Here is a 6,636-nt window from a genome sequence, read left to right on the forward strand (position 1 = left end):
CCTGCAGAAAAGGGCTAGGTTTCCCAGACTATTCTAGCTACTGCTAGATACCTTCAGTTGTTAGGCTCCTGAGCCCTGAGCTTTTCCAAATTCCTAGGGAGTATCTGAACCTCATCTTCAACAGTCTCAGTAGAAGACTTCCCTTTAAGAAACATACATAATTCCTGCCTTTCCCTGTCTGCTTTTAGCTAGACAACCTGGTATAGAAAACTTTTCACCACTGCATTTTAATCATGTCCACAGGGAATTAACCCACTCCTACATTTCAACATTTGACAACTTTTAAATCTGAAGCTTTGCCTTTCTTGACATGTGGTTTGGGTGCCAAGAGATTTTAGACAATTGTTTAGTTATTTTGCCATCTCTTACCTCCATTCTACCAGTTTTCCATGGAATAGGGAATCCTTTCTGTCACTCCTGCCTTTACCCCCTCCCTCTGCCTTGACTCCACAGCTAGTTCTTCATTTGCACTCAGAGTTTATTACTTGCAAACACACTGCTGGCACTAATTTCTGTTTTAGGGATCTGTCATTTTCAAGAAACAGAAACCCAACTCTAACTTACACAAAGGGGTATTATAAAGAATTATAAAAATTCAAATTGCAGAAAGTTCAGCCAGGTTTTGTCACCATCTCCCCCTCACTGGGTCACGTTGTCTGGATTCTGAATATCTACTTCATTCTGCTTGTAGCTTGATTTCTCTGAAAATGTCTTTTCTGCTGCTTTGCAATCTAGTCTTGCTTAAGACTTTGGGGTCTGTGGTACTGCTATCTCTGACCTCTCTCTTTAGCTCCAGTGCCCCATGTTTGTTTATTATGATTCAAAATCTGAAAAAAGAGGAATTTGTATTCAAAACTGTCAACCCCTGGACCAATTACCTGTGGCCTGAGTGTTAGGATATTCTAGAACAAAGAGCGCCACATGCACCCAGTCCTTTGAGGAATGAGGAGCACTTTCAGCAAAGAAAGCATGGGCTGAAACTCTGCCCCTGCTGATCTCTGATCTAGGCCTTTATAAAATAGTTTTTAGTTCTCTAAGAAATACTCCCCCCCCCCCCCATGACTTTATCTCAGATACTACATGGGCCCATTGAACAAAATTTTAGCTCTGGGTTTCTTTTTCTGAGCAGTCCTAACTTTATAAAGACTGATTATTTCATGACTTTTAGTCTTAATATTCTCCAAGGGATAAAGAGAAAATGTGCTTTTTAAAAAGAGAATAAAACTTTTATCTTTCAATTCCCATATAGGTCCACTGGACCCTTTTATAACTCTAAGATACATGATGGGATCTCAGTGATTTAATTCTTCCTACATCTTTTGAAATATGTTATTTCATCATCCCAGGAATTATTTAATCATTACTAATCGATTATTTCCAACTAGGCTTTAAAAGACTAAAATAGTAAGGAAATGGAAAAATGATGGAATCCCCTAGAAGAATGTAATAGTATGTAATAGTAAAATAAATGATCATCCTTTAGTTTTCATATAGCATTGCCCAAAGTACTGCATTATCTTTCAAGAAGATATAAAAGTTTGGAGAGACAGCATTTTTAGAATTTGTTGTTTTGGGTTTGTTTTTTTTTTTAAAGGCTTTTGGTGATTATGGTTAATAGTTTAGAATTCTTTGTTTTGACTACAATGGCAAGTAGAAGGAAATTAACAGAAGAATTTCTACAATTATTAGAGGAATCAGAAGGTAAATGCAAAGAGACAGAGGGCAGTACTCTGGACCCTAATGATGCTGATGGGATTGACCATGCAAGCAAAATCTCAGACCATGATTCTAAATCAGTTCTCTGAAACTTAAGAATGGAGGAGTAAACCATATATTTCTAAGGACAATTAGAAAATCTGGTATTCTCATCCACTTATTCAACAGGATGGGCTTCATCATGCAAATTTTACAAGGACCTGCACCATTTAATTTTGCTAAATGGGTGGTGTGTGGCTGTATTCTTTCACTTTTTATGCTGTTTATGCACCAAAATTTACTTTATAGTTCCTAAGTTGAAAAACGCTGAAGCAACTATGTATACAAAGGTGATTGAAAAGAAGTAAGTGATGTGGAAATGAAAAAATTATTGGATTAGTCATTGTCACTGCTTATAAATCTAAAAATTAAAATGTTTTCCAATAATTGCCATCCTTCTTCAACAAAATCGTGTCATCAGTTTTGCATTTTCAGGATGCAAGTGCAAGAAGAACCAGAAGTAAAGATAAGCTTGAACCTAACAGAAATGTATTTGGAATCTAGAGTTACTATTTATAAGATGGATATGTTCCAGGTTCACACACAGCAAGTGATGAGCAGTTGGTCACATTCAACTGACATTGCCTGTTTCATATTTATGTAACTCTAAAATATGTGTGTGCATATATATATATATATATATATATCTTCAAAGCCAAAATATATGAAATAAAAATTGTGTTTACAATGCTTAAATTTTTATTGTTTCTAACTGAACTACCCCTTTATACTTGGTAAATTACTCATAAAATGAATTAAATATACATATTTTTATTTTAATTTTAAGATTCACTGGACCCAGATGGTGAATGGCAATGACTATTTTTCCTGGTATATTGAAAGTTAAGGTGCATTTTTAAAATCTGAAGATCTTTATAAAATTCATATATGCCTAACATTAATTTTTTATAATAGTACCAAAGTAAAAAAAAAAAATCATATACATAGGCAAGCTAAAATTACTTTCAAAGATTTAATTTTTAAAAATGGTTCCAAGAAATTTAAGACCTATGAGATCACTTTCTCACACACTTCTAGGAAACTTTAGTCAAAAGGAATGAATAAAACAGAAAATCCCTAAATTGCAAAATGTTCGCATGCTTCTGCTTTTTAAAAAAGTAATTTAAGTAGCTGGCACACTGCTTTCCCTGTGTAAAAAGTTGGGATCATTTCAAAAACAACCCATTCCTTATAGGACAAAATGCTTCAAATGTAGCTCTTAGAACTTGCAGCTCTTGGTAAGCACAGAGCTGTCAGAGGAATTTATTACTATGAGTACTATTTTCGTGTCTTTAAATGGCCTTTCTAGGATGACCTTTACACTGCTATAAATCACTAGGAAACAATTTTTTTCCAAGTTTTCTCAAAATTAAAAGCAATGAATATTGATATAAGTTTATATTATCGAACAGAAGGGGTTATAAATAGATTTTGCCACTCTAGAATTGTGGAATTAGCTCTTTCTTTTAAAGTATGAACTATTTCAAACATATAGAAGAGTATAGGCAATAATAAATATCAGACAACCACCCAGTTTTAACAGATGCTAACACTTGCCATATATATTTCAAGTTTTTATTTTTAAAGGAACAGACCAAGTACAGTTATAAAAACCCAACTGCCCCTCCCTTCCTCCTTAGTCCTCCCCTTCCTCCTCTCTCCCTGTCTCTTTTTATCAGAGGGAACCATAATCCTGAAGTTCCTGTGCATCATTCTTAAGCATTTTTTACTATTGTTCCGTTTTTAACATATTACATTAATTGTATCATGCTTGGTACTTAACTACTTTTCACTGAACATTGTTTTTGAGTTTTAACCACATTGATTTTTGTAACTATACTTTGCCTATTTTTTTTTTTTTACTTTGCCTATTTTAACTACAATTTAACATTTCAAATGTATAAATAAACTAGATTGTGTCCTTCATTTGGGGAACTTCATGAGGGACATCTAAATTGTTTCTTCTGTTTTTATTTCTTGGATGATACCCTGACTTTTGCAATGCAGCCTCTGGAGTGGTAGCTCTTCATGCGCATAGCTTCCAACTTCGGAAAACAAACTACCCCAGAGATTTACTAGAATCTTATTTTTTTTAAAGGGATGCAGATTATTTATAAATAAAAATATTACAGATAGAACTAGACATATCTAGAGGCTGACAGAAAAGTATAACCAAGCATAAAACATATGTTCATGTTTGTGACAATTCTGTTTCTTTCCTGTACCATCTCAGTTGATTTTAACATTTAGGGCTTAATAGCATGGGAAGTACACTTTGAAATTCACTGTTGCTAAAGAACTTTAGCCTTCATGCGGCAGCCTATTAAATAGCTGCTATTCACTGCCTTTTTTTTCTTCTTCTTGCTCTTGGAATCCTGATCTCAATAGAAAGACAAGCATAGATGAACTCTCATGCCAATTAACAAATCTGGAGAAAAAAATATGACTGATGCTTGAAAAGTCCTGACCTCTGACCTTTATTTGCCTTTATAAGGTAAAGTTGGAACACGGGAATTGAAAGGGCATCCTGTTAACCTTAGTCTGTTGCCTGAAGCTATCAGTCCAGTGTACCAGGATGGAAAAACAACAAAAAAGGAATTATGGAAAATTTATTCACTTAACATTTATTGAATAAGAAGCACTACAATGGAGCTGGGTACACACAGATACATAAAACAGATGCAGTCTCTGCCCTCAAGCCTTAACCAATGTATGCCCTTATCCACAGCACTGACAACAGCCCTAGTTGCTCCTTTTCAAGAAAACTAAGGGTACCTGGAAATGCTCAAGAAGCATAACTAACATAATCAAGAGTTTTGTACACAAATTACAGAAAACTTCTACTCAACTGGCTTAAACAATGAAAGTGTTTACTATTACACATAAAGAAAAAAAAAATCAAGGTTGGTTAATTCACTAGTTCAGTAACTGTCACTGAAGACCTAGATTCTTCCCATCTTTCTGCTGTCACCTCCAAGTCTTCATGGTGACAACATGGCTGCCATACTTCCAGGTGTCACATCTTCTGCAGCACGACAGCAAAAGAAGCATTGTGGGACAATGTCGACACTTCTTCTCAGGTATCTCTTTTCTTATGAGACCCCCTCTTACATCTCATTGGCCAAAACCATATCACCTGTGCCTTCCTAAACCAATCACTGGCAAGGGGAATTACATTTCCATACCTGGCCTAGACTACTTAAGCTCAATTAAAACTATTGAGCACCCACATGCCAAATATTCTCTACTTTTAACTGAAAAGACAAATACAAACAAACCAAAGGACAAGTATTATGTAAAGCTCAGGAATATGCAGACAATGATATATATGCAAAATTTAAATCTCTGTGTTAATAAATTGATCGACTAATTTGTTTTTAGTGTTCCCAACAGACTACACTAGCTATCTGCTACTGGGAGACAAGATCAACGTTGGGAGGTGCCTATTCCCCCAATAGAGTCTTCCTGATAATTTCTTGCTCTCAGCAAAATAACTACAAATCTAAAATTTCAAATGGGAAATGTAACAGAAATTAGCCATCACTCAATATTTAAACTCTTGCTCATTTCATCAATGAAACACCATTACTGAAAGAACACTATCTTCTTTCAAGAAATACAAGTACATCCCTGTTTTATGTTTTGCCAATAGCCAAATTTTATGTTTTATGTCGATGATTAGAAGGAATTCTTCTTGGATTAAATAATACTGCTGACAATAGGGAAATAATCCCTTGAATTTGTAGAGTACTTTATGCTTTCAAAGTGCTTTCTCATATGTTAATCTGAATTATATCTCATTCTTACTCTAGGAAGGGGTAAACAGCTGCAAAATTAATTCCTCATTTTTTAAATGTGAGAACTGGGATGTGTCAAAAGTTAAAGACTTGCCCAAAGACTTCACAGCTAACTAGTAAAATAATCAGGATTAAAACCAAATTACTTCATTCCTAATCCAATGCTTTTGGAGCTATTTAACAAACTTTCATGTAACTTAAAATTATTTGATACTGTAAAAACCCATTTAAAAAACTGTAAAAAAAAAAAAGTTGGATCTCTCTTGTGAATAAATTAAAATATAACATCTTTTAGATCTTATCTTCTCCAAGCTAGACCCAGTTGTTAGGTCCTTGAAATCTCAGGACCTTAGATATATTAGGTTCAAAATGTTCCTTTTTTCAAATGGTCCTATCACCTCTCCTATTAGAAATTGCTATATATTTCATATAAACTCAGAATCCAGTAGGCCTTGGCCTAGACACTTATGTGACTTTAAATTCTATTTATATCCTGATTCTGAAAGAGCCAAAGTCAAATTTAAAAAGAACAAGATTACAAAAAAAAAAAAGAAAGAAAAGAAGAGAAAAAGAAAAAAAAACCAGGATTATCTAGAATGAGATCCTCAATGACAAATTTGAGAAAAATCTCACTAGAAGGGACCTTGTGTAAGGAAAACAACTCTTCCCACTTCCCTGGATTTCAGAAGGATTAAAAAATGAAGAAATGTTTTAAATCTATCACCCTTACCTCAATATTTGAAAAGTGATGGATAGGTGACAGGAAATGACCTTTTCCTAACAACAGCTAGCCCCCTCAAGGTCCTAGAAACCTTGCTTCCAAAATTCCTTAGAGACTTACGCTATCCCAAACCCCCTCCCAATTTCAAAGTATATAATCAGTCACCTGTCATCACCACCATGCCCCCCACCCACCCATGCTCATGGGTCCTGTCCCCGTGCTTTAATAAAACCACCTTTTGCACGGAAAGACGCTTCAAGAATTCTTTCTTGACTGTTTGCTTGGAACCCCAACATTTCCACATCACCATCACGTCGGTTTGAGCCACAATCACACTATTCTTCTAGAGTACACCAAAATCCT

Source organism: Mirounga leonina, unplaced genomic scaffold (genome assembly GCF_011800145.1).
Source record: "Mirounga leonina isolate KUSES-001 unplaced genomic scaffold, KU_Mleo_1.0 Mir_82, whole genome shotgun sequence".
Taxonomy (NCBI): domain Eukaryota; kingdom Metazoa; phylum Chordata; class Mammalia; order Carnivora; family Phocidae; genus Mirounga; species Mirounga leonina.